The 13,612-nt window shown below is 42.0% G+C and overlaps 1 protein-coding gene and 1 pseudogene across 2 annotated transcripts in view; both read right to left on the bottom strand.

Moving 5' to 3' along the window:
- The window catches only part of LOC306666655 (popy Class I histocompatibility antigen, A-1 alpha chain-like), a 107,505-nt gene that overhangs the window by 20,607 nt on the left and 73,286 nt on the right, over nt 1-13,612 (bottom strand). The gene's annotated exons all lie outside the window — the stretch shown is intronic.
- LOC306666717 (10 kDa heat shock protein, mitochondrial-like) lies at nt 9,714-10,051 on the bottom strand (annotated as a pseudogene). Its single transcript has one exon. The product of its transcript is annotated as a 10 kDa heat shock protein, mitochondrial-like (transcript).

The following is a 13,612-nucleotide window of genomic DNA, read 5'->3' on the forward strand; positions in this document are numbered from 1 at the left end:
GAAAAATAACTGATGAGTGTTATTGACACTCTCCCTTGTGCATGTACAACAAAACATGAAATTAACATTAATGTCACATCATTGGTATATCCCTAGATATCTTTCAGACCTGGGTTTTGAATCCTAGCAAGAGACAAAGACAGGAACAATCATTTTACTATCCCACTCTGTCACTCCACTTACCCAAAAACATGAATTGGAGTAGAAGAAATCTGGATTCCAAATTGAACTATCAGAGGAATAATTTGATAGATGTCATTTAGGACTTAGTCAATGGAGTCAGGTGCCTATGATATACTGGATCAAGTTCCCTCAGTTCACTGTTCCAGGAACTGAATTTAGTGATTCCATCCTTCAACCCTCTGCTCAGCACATGAAGTCTCTTTCTACTTTAGGGAAAGTCTACATTTACAGAATATCAGTAAGAGGCAGAAATCATTTCTTTGCATAAAAGAAGAAAATTCACATTTTCAACATTATTGCATATGAACATCATACCAAGCTTTTGCTCAACTGGTCAGACAATCACATGCACCAAGCCCATGACCAGGATGTGTAGACACAGAGGAGCTGGCAGTGTGTACAATGATTTGCCATGGTGGCATCAGTGGCAAGAGTGATTCCATGAGCAGTAATGACAGTAGTCCCTGCTGCAGAGTCCAGTGGCCAGCATCAGGTCTCAGTGGCATCTGAGTCCAGCACCAAGGTCAGTGGTTCACAACTGAAGGAGGGATTGTGGATTGTTTCTGGCTATGTAGCCTCAAGGCTGGTTGTCTGACCTTCTTTAAAACTAAATTAGTTCCTCGAACACAAATCTCAATTCCTTTATGTTTAAGCTAGAAAAAATGGCACTCTTTTTCTTCTTTTCTGATAGACATGACAGATAAATCAGGTTTGGGAGTGGTTTCAGAGAGCAGCATTGGAAGATTTACATTATGCTGAACTGAGAGTCACCTCTTAAATCTTCAATCTGCCTATATGCTCTGGGACACAAAATGACACATCTCCTAAACCATGTATAATAATTGACTAGATATATCTTCCATTTCCTTTCTAAAGAAAACCACCACATTTAAATGTAGATGTAAGACTCCTCTCCACCCTGAATACTCTGATCACTGACCTCAGCTGTTCCTTCATTTGAGTAGCATGATTGCTGGTGGGCTCAGAACAGAACACTCAAACCACTCCCCAGATCTGCAGTTTCAAGTATGATGCAGAAGTCCAAGAACTGCTTGTTGAACAAGCATGAAACAAACTTTTGATGCACAGTCTGTGAATCCTGCTCTACCTCCTTATCACTGCAGTAAGAAGTGTGATCACCAGACTAGTAGCATCAGCACTACCTTCTCTTAAATATGGAATCTTCTGGTCAACTTTAGACCATCTACTCATTAAGGTGACTCAGGAGGTTCCAGTGCAGGAAAGTCTGGAACTTCCTGGTCTACCTGCTTCTGAATGTGGTACCAGAACTGTGCAGTCTGCTCTGGGTGTGGGGTCTGATCAGATCACATACACTGGAGCTCCAGGGCTTAGTCATTGTATCTTTCCTCTGCTACACCTGATCTCTCCCTTGATGAGGTCATCTGTTCTCAAGGTTTTAACTAACATTTATATGGTGGTACTTCCTAGATCTAATTCTTCTGTCCAGAAATTTCTCCTAAGTATTTCCAATTCATCTGTCCCACTGGGAACCAGTCACCTCACCTGCATTTCCAGTGCACATCTAAACATGGCATCTCTTATACTGAGTGTCTGTAATGCATTGTTATCCTCACCTATATCCCCACTAGAGTCCTCCCCAAATCTATGAAGAGCAGCTCCACCATTCTCCTTGTGCAGTCCAAAATCAGTAGTGTCCTCCTCCGCTCCTCTTTCTCATACCTCAGCTTTAGTCCATCAGGAAATGCTGTCAAGTCCATCTTCAATGAGTGTGTAGAATCCAGTTACTTCCACTGTTTTCACTGCTCACCACCCAGGTAAAGTGATGGACATGTCTATCCTGAAGGACTCATTAGTTCCACTTTTCCCCACCTCCTCACCCGCCCCTGTCTTTTCCATACTGTTCTCAGCAGAGTAGTCAGAGTGAGTCCTTGAAAGGAGAAGTTGCCCTCTGCCAGTCTTTGCTCCATACTTCCTCACTCACAGTAAGAGTCCTTTCAACACCTTCAGGTCCACATGCCCTGTATGTGTTGATGACCTCCTCTTCATGACTCTGCTCCTGTCACACAAGTGTATTTGGTTTTCCATAGATACAAACTTGCCCTAGTTCATTCCCACTGACAGTTCCCCTTGCCCAGAAAAAAATTCTCCAGAATCCTCATGGCAGACTTTTTCATGTTCTTCACATCTGTCACCTTCCCAAAAGGGCCACACTGACCCTAATTAAACCATCATGTTCCCTGTCCCCACACACCAACACTCTGGATCATATTCCCTGTAATGCAGACTTCTTTATAACATAAACAGAATAACTTTCTTTACTCTGTTTAAGGTAGATCATCCCCCTCTTCCTAGTAAAACACAGGCTTTATAAAAACAGAAATTTGGTCTGCTTTCAGTTCCAATATAGATCAGAAATGCAAAAATTGTTATGTATGCAGTACTCAAAAAATGTCAGTAGAATGAATGCTCGCTGTAGAGCACCTCTCTAACCTAGCAACAATAACTTCATTAATGGAAACTCGCACCAAAGGCTTCTCTGTGTTATCGGCAGCACATTGTCCTCTCACACTGAGTTCCCGACTGACTGGACTTTTCTTTCCAGTGATGCTTACCTTCCCCCTCTTCATCCCCTCCTATACTTAGGGTTGTGAGTACTGTTTTTAAACCAAATAAAAATCTAAATTAGATTCTGATTTATAAATCTATGGAGTTTGACAGGAGCCAGCAGGAGGAGTACTAGGATTATGGGCAGGAAGAGGCATAGGTGATCAGAGAAGATGGAAACCTAGCAGAAATTTATCTAAGAGAGAAATCGTGACATGCTGCCTCTATTCAAGTCCCACAATAAGATTCATTTAAAAGAGATTGGAGATAAGATTAGAAATGCAATCCAGAAAACAGTCCTGGAAGGAGAGCAAAAGCTGACCAGTGAAAATTTACTTCTTGATATAAACAAGACCTGTGTTTACAGGGGCTTTGTGGGGACCATTTGTGGGAAAATTACTCCTGTCTGAGTCATAAACAGGAGATTCCCAGAAGAGAATGACACCAGAACTCACACAAAAGAACAAGAACAGGAAATATCTTCCCATAGCAAAAAAGAAACAAAACCTCAACACACAAAAGTTGGCAGCTAACAGCCAGAGCGAAGCCTGATCTTAGGCTGACCCAACCACATGAAGCTCTTGCCGTCCAAGGTCCTGGAGACTGGACAAGGCCTGGGCAATGTTAAAGTCTCTGTCTTTACAGGTGTGGTGGGACAAGGTTCTACTGGGGGACAAGGACAAAGCAGAATGGAAGATGACCCCCTAAGGACTGACTCAAAGCTTACAATGCACTAAACACAAACTGGGAAGAAACCCATCCACATTTGGCTCCTGAGAGCCATCACCTGTCTCCACCTGCAAAGAATTCAGCACAGGAAACACATGGATTCTGGAAAGTTCTCAGGTTTAATTCTTCCCTCAAGTGTTAAGAGTCTTTCTCTACTATAATTAACCCACCAACCACATCTCATGACAAGATTCTTACTTTTAGTAGAGAAGTAGAAGTTGCAGCTCAGTGCACCAGGAAGTTGAGATGGGATGGAGACAACCCAGCCACACCTCTGCTGGAACAGCCCATCACACAATCAAGTGTCCGTACCCAGAGGCCCCATGACCCAGCTGTGTTCCCTTTGCCCCACCTGCTTTCCCACTTCAGGACCTCCAAGAACTCACATTTACAAGCCTTAAGAGAGGTTTTGGAGCCTATGCCACTATCACTGTCTGGGGTAGAGCAGAATTGGTCAGAGCCCACCACCAATGTTACTAAAGGAGGAACTGCTGGTGGGTGAGCTCCGCCAGGGGCTCCCATCCAACTTACCCAGAGAATCAGGGATCATCTCTGCTCACACTTGCGGTTAGCCTGACCGTGGCTCCTTCTTTTTCCATCTATGAGGAACTTGGTAGGAGGCAGGGCCAGGAAGCCCCAGAGGAACCAGAAATTTCTGAACCCCAAGGAGTTTTATAGAACTGTGACAACCGACCCAGAAAAGGAACAGAATACATGAGGAAAAAAATATGAAGGGATGGAAGCAACACCCTCCTGAAGATTTGTCCTCAGAAGGGAACTTCCCCTTGGAAATCTGACTGCTGGAAATTAGGTCCCCATCACTCTAGTCATCAAGGGCATCAATTCGTCCTTTACTTTCCAGGTGTATAATGGAGTAAGTTTCAGGAAATGGCCTCAGGCTGGGTAAGCATGTGTGTGGATGGTACTTCCCACTAACGAGTTAGGGTGGGCTTCTACCTGGGCCTGACCCCCACCTGCCAGGAGCTCGGACCATCTTCCTTACCCTTTTCCTACCTGTGTTCTTCCTCCTCCATGTCACAGTAGCCACCACAGCTCCAAGGAGAACCAGGACAGCAATGATACCCACTTAGGTTTGGCGAGCTGAGGAGGTGGCTCTGGGGAAGGAAGGCAAGTTGAGGGACCTTGAGTCCCAAGTTCAGAGTCTGCTGAAGGTGTTCCAACCTCCCTTGACCATAGGCTCTGTGCCCTCATGCCCTCCTTATCCCATCTCAGTGTGAGGGACTCGGGCAGCCCCCAATGGTGCACATGGCATGTGTATGTCTGCTCCTATCCAGAAGGCAGCACCACAGCTGCCCACTCTTTGAAGTTTCCATCCCCTGCAGGCCTGGTCTCCATATGCTCCATGTTATAGGTGTGGTCTTCCCCACCCCTCTGCCAGGTCAGGGTGATCTCAGCAGGGAAAAGCCCAAGGTCCAGCACCTCAGGGTGACCTCAGAGTCAGAGATGGGTAGTAGGCTATCCACGTTTTTGGGGGGGGGACTGAGGGGAAATTTAGGCACTTGTAGTATCTTCTGTGTTCCACTGAAGAAGAACTCATGCCACCATTCTGAGAATGGAGAGCACAATAGGGGTGGGGGAGGGAATTTTAAAACCCAGACACTGGCCTGGGATAAACTCTTCCTTCGAAAGTCTGAGAATGAGTGTAAGACAGCTCAGGTAGAAGGCCCCCAGTTTGAGAGGGACTTCATGCTCTAACCTGGACAGAGCCAAGAAATCTGGAAGATTTGGAGTCAGAATCCCAAAGACATTGGATTGAGGCAGAGAGCAAGGCTGAGGGGGAATCACCAGATGATGCTCTAGGCTGCTGCCGTAGTCAAGGGAACTGCTGGGCAGTTATTTCAGGGATTGTCTTGTCTTGCACTTTGGAGAACTAGTTCCCTCATTGTCCTGAGCACAGTGTGGGCCTTCAGTTACTCTCTGGTACTGGAAACCCAGGGGAACTCCTTCTCGAGGATTCAGGGAAGAGAGATATTCTAGAGTCCTCCCATTTTCTAGTCCACCTTGTGGGAAGCTGGCCAGGAGCTATACATGAGGTTCTGGTCCCTCTTGCCTGGACACTGCCATGTTTCCTTATTGTTCTCTAGGTATCTGAGGACCCACTCCAGGTCTCACCAGCTGCCTCCCACTGGGGCCTGGTGATATGAGCCATAGGATCCGCAAAGGTCCAGGAGTGCAGGTCCTGCATCAGGGGTAGAAAATACGATCAGTCCTAGGCGAGGAGACACCCTAAGTACCTAGTCACAGTCATGCATCTTCCCGAGTGTGTGAAAAGCTGGTGTGCTCTTCAGCTCAGTGCAGCCCTCTTGGTCACACTCTGCAGGCCAGTGATGATTGGTCAGAACTCTTCCTGTGCTCTGGGTCTCCAAGATGGAAGTGAAGGCCCACAGATTCTTACCTGGCAGAGGACATAGGAAGATGGTGGGGTCACGCAAATACTTGGAGGTCTGACCATCAGGGTTCATGCATGGGGGACCTTTCTCCAATCCCATGCACTAGCCCAGTGTCACTTGCCAGCCTCACTCTGGTTATAGTAGCCACACAGGTTTTTCTGACCCATAAAGCAAGACTGTGCAACTTCCTGGATGCCCAGTGTCTCCTCCTCCCAATACATCACCTGCTACATCAACTGCTTCCATGTTTCCATCTTTGGACTCCTGGAGTAGCTGTGGAAGCACAAGCACAGCTTGGAGTCCAGGTAGCTGATGGTTATGAAGTGGACCTCCTGGCATCCTGACCCAGACACTGTGGCATAGAAATACATCAGAGAATGCAACCCTGGGGACCTGTAGAGAATGAGACCTGGCGTGAGTTACCCCCACTTCCAGCCCCTGTTGGACCCAGGTACATGTTTGCTGGGGCCACAGGGAGTGGAGGTGGAGCACAGGGGCTTGTGAGACAGAAAAGGGGCTAAGGGAGAAGGAGGAAGGGTGGGACCGAGGATGGATGGGGTGTGGGCAGGGTGCTGGGGATTAGCAAGAGGAAAAGACAAGGAGTGGGCAGGGTGGGGCAGGAGGTCTTTAACAGGGTTGCATACATTCCACATTTCCCGGGTCTGAGACCAGGTGGAGCTGTCCCCAAACTCCTCTCCAGCAGGGGCCTTTTCCCTGCAGAACCAGCACTCACCTGCCTAGTTATCTGTCAGGGATAGGAACCTCAAGAGCAGCAGGAGGGGACATCCAGGCCTCAGAATCCCTACCCCCATAGTTGAGGAGAATCTGAGTCCAGGTGAGTGTATGAGGATTTTAACAAGGGGAACTTCTGTGATGCTGATTGACTTCTCCACAAACCCAACACCCAATGGGAATGGGAACTGTGGCGGCATCGTGAGTGTCCAGGCAGAAGGATCTGACTAAGGTTGGGAGAGGGAAAGTGAAACTGTAAGAAGATGGGGAATCTCTAGCGCTAGGGTTCTGCACCCTGGATCCTCTGGCCTCTATGCTGAGAGCCACGTCCTGGGTCCTGGGGCTTTCCCTGACACCTCTCCTCTTGGACCCAGTGCTCTTTGTCACACAGTCTTCCTGAGTCCTGGCCCAGGGGCTAATTCAGCCATCTTAAATATTTTGGTTTCTGGACCTCTCTATATATTCTCCTTGAAATTAGCAGGAAGTTCAAACGTGATTTTGCTTATAGTGTTTTTTTTTTTTTTCAGTGTTTAAAAATAAAAGTTTTATTTTTCATTTATGTAAAGTACATACATTTATTTCATGTTACAAAGATACTCAGAAATGTTGCATAATATGTGCTTTACAATTCCTTATTACAGGTAGGAAACTTAAGTCCAGGTATTACTTATTAGTAGAATACAAAATGTCTATGCATTGCATTGCAGTTTTAAAAATAAAAAAAGTTATGAACAAACACAGAAACACTACAGGGTGATTTTCCTCTCCACCACCTTTCATGATGGGTAAGCTAGAATCTTTAGGCTACTCGTAAAATGTAGAGATCTGATCAGTATAAAAGTTTGATAGTACTTTTGTGAATTAACTTTTTTAAAGAAATTCATTAACATTCATTTTGGTGATAAAAATTCCTTAGGGTGGGAGCAAAATCACATTCCCAGGCAAATGTTAAACCTTCCTGAGGGAAAGGGGCATGTTTAAACATGAAATTCTCAAAAACAGCACTGAGCTCAGAGAGGTGACTGACCACAGGTCCCTCTGCAGGCCACACCCATAGTGAGGACAGACTTGACAGGTTCTGCAGTGAAATGGTTTTCTTCATTCATCCATCAGGTTCGACAGCAACACCCACTGGGGCGCAGAGGAAGGGTGTCCTTTCTTGGGAGGGCCAAGGAAGGCCACTTGAGGGGCAAGTCCATCCTATTAGGGTCACATCATGAGACCACAGCGGAGTTCAGACAGAACAAGTTAAAACTCTGCAAAAGACACTTTTGAAAAACATGATCTCTTGAAATAATAAATTGCAACAATTTTCAACTTCATGCAAATTGAGGGAGGAGAGTGAGTAAGTGATAAAAGTGCTAAAAAAATTAACATGATTCTCTTTGGGCAGAAGTTCATCTCCAAAATCTCAAACACCATGCCCCAGCTTGTCGCTTTTGCATCTCTGGTTTCCCATTCCTTCTCTTGCTGTCCTCTGCCGCTTCCAGGAAGGGATAAGGTTGTGAATTAACTTTATAGGAAGTTCCGGATAAAGAAAAATGTTCATCATTTCAAAATGGCCTTCAAATTCCTTTTAGATTGAACTTTTTTTAAGAAATGAAGAAGCAATATCCATATCTAGTTTTAGGTAGAAGTGGGCTCATTTAGTGTTTTTGTTTTGTTTTTTGGTACTGGGGATTGAACCCAGGGTGCTTTATCATTGAGCCACATCCCCAGTTCTTTTTATTTCTTATTTGGAGACAGGGTCTTACTAAATTGCTGAGGGTGGTCTCCATCTTTTGAAGCTCCTGCTTCATCCTTCCAAATCACTGGTATTACAGGCATGCACTACCATGCCTAGCTCATTCAGTGTTTTTTGAGCACAGTGTATGCGCAAGGTGAGCCAAGTTCCATGGATGGTTCAGAAGATAGAGCTTGCCCTTGTAAGAGTGGAGAATTGGGATCTTGACAGCATAAAGGTGTGCAGTTCTGTAAAAATAGCTGTGGGAAGATGGGGAAAGAAGACTAGAGTCACTAGGTTGGAGGATTGGGTTACTGAAGACTGTATGAGCAGAAGGACAGAAGTGTGTGGATTATTGAAACTTATAAACCCCATGTTTGTTCAGATAGCTTTGGAAAGACAGCAACTGCCTTAACTAGTTTTCCTTTATAAGTGTCCCCCCCCATTTTTTTCATAAAACATTTTTGATTCAGTTTTAGGAAATAATGTTTAACTTCATTTAATTTACTAAAACTTTTAAAATTATTATTATTTTTATTTAGCTTTTAATTTTTTTACAGACTGCATTTTGATTCATTGTACGTGAATGGGGTACATCATTTTGTTTCTATGGTTGTACACAATGTAGATTCATACGATTTGTGTAAAAAGTTTGATGAAGTTGTTATACTTTATTTTTTAGCAAGGGAGAAGTGTGAAGTTTGTTAGATTTCTAAATCTAGATTCTTTTTCAGAATTAAAAAAATATAGTGATCTGGGAATGTGGTTCAGTGGTGGAGCTCTTGCCTAGAATGGACAAGAAAAGAAGAGGAGGAGAAGAAAAATATAGGTATTTTATAGGGATTTTGTTATAATAACAGAAGAACTCTAACAGGACATCATGAAGTGCCTCTCCCTGCAGTAGAACCTGCAAGAGACTCACTTGGTGAGATCAACAGTTTATGGCCAAGTGTTTGTTAAAACCACCAATTCTCTCCCTGAGTTGAGGGAAATGATCTTTGGTGCAGGCTGTGGGGTGAACTTGAGCTTATCTTCTGAAAATTATTCTCTCAGACATTCAACATTTGAATTCACCAAAAGGGAAAGAAAATTCCCCTTCTAACCAATGAACAAGGAACATTTATACTTATTATCTCAACACCCCGGAAATCAGTTTGATTCCTTTTTCACTTACATATTTTATTTGGAAATGTTTACACAAGTACAGGGAAACTAAAATTTTGAGACAGTGGCTGTTATTAGATCATCATTAGTTTATTATAAAAGAAACATGGAAATTATTTACATGATGAAAGATTTTGGAACTTTAGTGGAATGGGCAGCTTGATACGATGCTATTTCAACAGTGATCAATCTACATACTTTCCAAGAATGTCACTATCTGTAAATAAGAAAAAAACCTTGTCATCTAGAACTACTTTGGTGCCTCCATACTCTGGGAGAAGAACTTTATCTCCAACTTTCACGCTAACTGGCTCAATCTTTCCACCTATTCCTTTAGAGCCGGATCCCACAGCTACTACTGTTGCTTGAAATACCTTTCCTTAAGATTTTTCTGGAAGCATAATATCTCCTTTGGTTACAGTTTCGGCTGCATTCCTTTCGACCAATACTCGGTCAAAGAGTGGAAGAAACTTTCTAAACGGTTGTCGGGTCATGACTGGCGCTGCAGCAACTAGGACTCGGCTCGCGCCGCTGCTACAGACAGGCAATCTGACCCTGGAACACGTGAAAAGGTTGCCCTGCGCGCCTGCGTGCTGGACCCTGCCCTGCAACCCCCACCCCCTAAGCTTGATTTTTGACTGGCTGAAATACTCATAAAAGAAACATTTATCAATTTATGTCTAAGTGATGAAATCCGTATTTCCAGAACTTTCCTCCCAAAGTTAAATACAAGTTAAGACTCCTTTAAAACACTGATTCTTTCACATGTAGCTCAAGATTGCTTTTGGGAAGTGAACACAATTTATTGCTGAAATGCTATCTTAAACACATTCTTTAGAGCATGGATTTTTCTTTCTCAAAGACTGGAATGATTACTTTGGACTCATCCTCCCCCCCAAAAAAAATCTGTTAAAATTTAAATAAACTGTATGAATGCCAGTGTATATTTTCCAAATATTGTGATGGAACATTTAATGCTGGCAAAATTCCTATACAACTTGAAAAAAAAAGAAATGGAAATTTTAATTATTTTATGGCCTCTTTTCATGACAGAATGTTATGCATTCATGTGAACTAATTACAACTAAGTAACACCTTGCAATTAGTGAAGACAGATGTTAGATTCTGGAGAAAAATCTAGATCAAACCATACATAGTCAAGAGTCATTTTTAGATCTCGATGAGTCAACACAATGTTCTTGATTGACCTGTGATTGGCTAATGGAAGAGAGGAGAAACTGAACTGGCTCCTAACATTATATCCTGTGCTCAGACAAAAAAGGTGACTTTCTATGAAAACTGGTTTGTGAGGTGGTCAGTGAAGCATCTGCTATCTTGGTTTTACTATGAGGGGTGAAATCCCCACCTTTAGGAAAGGCACTATTAAGAAATATAAAGATCCCTATAGGGGGTGACACATTAATCCAACTTTTCTGGAAGTGTATTCAGTAGAACATTAATTTAGCCTGATTTGATAGGTATTACGTTAAAAAGGATAAATAAGTTTGCATATTGCAAAATTCATCATAGTTCTTAATATGCTAATGGCAATTCTAAATTTCCATGTGAGATGTATGTAATATAGTCCTTGCTAATTTTCATTGACAATAAAATCTTTTTTTTAAAAAGGAGCTTTTCTTGAAACTGATATCATCTTATCTTGAGATACAGTATTAGCTCATTAACATTGATCATCATGTTATTAAGGATTCATTTGGAAATTCTCTTGCAGACTCTTCAGGAGGACAAAGCGTGTGCTTCCTTTTTTAATTTTAACTAACACTTGCTTCAATATATTTTTTTATTTGTTCTTTTTAGTTATACATGACAGTAGAATGTATATTGACATGTTATACACATATGGAGTACAACTCCCCATTCTTCTGGTTGTATATGACATGGAACTACATTGGTTGTGTGTTCATATGTGAACATAGAAAAGTAATGTCAGATTCATTCTACTTTCTTTCCTATTCCCACTCCCCTCCCTTCCATTCATTCACCTTTGTCTAATCCAAAATACTTCTATTCTTCACTGTGCTCCCCCCACCCCACCATTGTGAGTTAGCATTCACTTATCAGTGAGAACATTGGGCCTTTGGTTTTTTGGGATTGGCTTATTTTAGTTAACATTATAGTCTCCAGTTCCATCCATTTACTGGCAAATGCATTACTTCATTTCTCTTTATGACTGAGTAATATTTCCTTAGGTATATATCTATATATACATATATATATATATATATATATATCACATTTTCTTTATTCATTCATCTGTTGAAGGATACCTAGGCTGGTTCCATAGTTTAGCTATTGTGAATTGAGCTGCTATAAACATTGAGGTGGCAGCATCAATATATTATACTGATTTTAAGTCCTTTGGTTATATAAAAATGATTGGAATAACTGGGTCAAATGGTGATTCCATTCCAAGTTTTCTGAGAAATCTCTATACTGCTTTCCACAGTGGCTATATCAATTTGCAGTCCCACCAACAATGTATGAGTGTACCTTTTTCCCCACTTCCTTGTCACATTTATTGTTACTTGGATTCTTGATAATTGCCATTTTTAAATGGAGTGAGAAAAAAATCTCATTATAGTTTTAATTTGCATTTCTCTAATTGCTAGTTATGTTGAACATTTTTTCATGTATTTGTTGACCAATCGTATATCTTCTTGTGTGAAGTGTCTGTTCAGTTCCTTTGCCCATTTAGGGTTATTTGTTTTTTGGTGTGACCTTTTTTGAGTTCTTTATATATCCTGGACATTAATGCTCTGTAAGAAGTGCAAGTGAAAAAGATTTTCTCCCATTCTGCAGGCTCTCTACACACACTCTTGTTTTCTTTGCTGTGAAGAAGTTTTTTCGTTTGATTCCATCCCATTTGTTGATTCTTCCTTGTACTCCTTGAGCTTTAGGAGGGTTGTTAAGGAAGTCAGTTCCTAAGCCAACATGATGTAGATCTGAGCCTACTTTTTCTTTTATTAGGCACAGGGTCTCTGGTCTACTGCTTAGGTCTTCGATCCATGTTGAGTTGAGTTTGTGCAGTGTGAGAGATAGAGGTTTAATTTCATTTTGCAACATGTGGATTTCCAGTTTTCCCAGCACCATTTGTTGAAGAGGCTATCTTTTCTCCAATGTATGTTTTCAGTGCCTTTTTCTAGTATGTGATAACTGTATTAATGTGAGTTTGTCTCTGTGTCTTCTATTATGTACCATTGGCCTACATGACTGTTTTGATGCCAATTCATGCTGTCTTTGTCACTATATAGCTCTATAGTATAATTTAAAGTCTGGTACTGTGAAGCCTCCTGTTTTACTTTTCTTACTAATGATTGCTTTGACTATTCTGGGGCTCTTATTTTTCCAAATAAATTTCATAAAGAAGAAATGAAAAATAAACGTGAAAACCAACAAAGGGAGGACCTGCACTAGAAGAAGAATCAATCTAAGGAGAAACAAATTCAAATTAAAAACCAGAAATAAACCAAAATGACTGGGAATAAAACTCATATCTCAATAACTTTGAACATAACTGGCTCATCCATCAAAAGACATAGACTGGTAGATTGGATTAAAAAACAAAATTCAACAATATGCCATTTCCAAGATACTTACTTCATAGGCCATGACATCCACAGACTGAAGATAAAAGGATAGGAAAAAAAACACATCAGACATAGATCTTGTAAACAAACAGGGGTTTCTATCCTCATTTCAGATAAATTGGACTTCAACCCAAAGTTAATCAGAAGGAACAAAGAAGGACATTTCATACTTCTTAAAGAAATTGTACATCAAGAAAACTTAAGGTCCCCACGCCACTTCGGTGGTGAGCTAGTGCTTGCTGGGGCGGAGGTTAGGTTGACTGTGCTATGAGGCCTGGGATGCATTCCAAAAATGTTCACTGAGCTTAATTAGCTAATTAGGAAATGCTCTGTTTTTCATCTGGCCCTGGCAAAACTCAACAAGTTTTTCCACACGAATGTGTATCATGGAAGAACAGCATTGCTAATTGGGAAAGCAGGAGGTTATTCTGTAGTGGAAAGTGTTACCATTCCTTCCCTCTTCAGAGTGAGCATTT

The sequence above is a fragment of the Sciurus vulgaris genome (genome assembly GCF_902686455.1).
Source record: "Sciurus vulgaris genome assembly, chromosome: 7".
Taxonomy (NCBI): domain Eukaryota; kingdom Metazoa; phylum Chordata; class Mammalia; order Rodentia; family Sciuridae; genus Sciurus; species Sciurus vulgaris.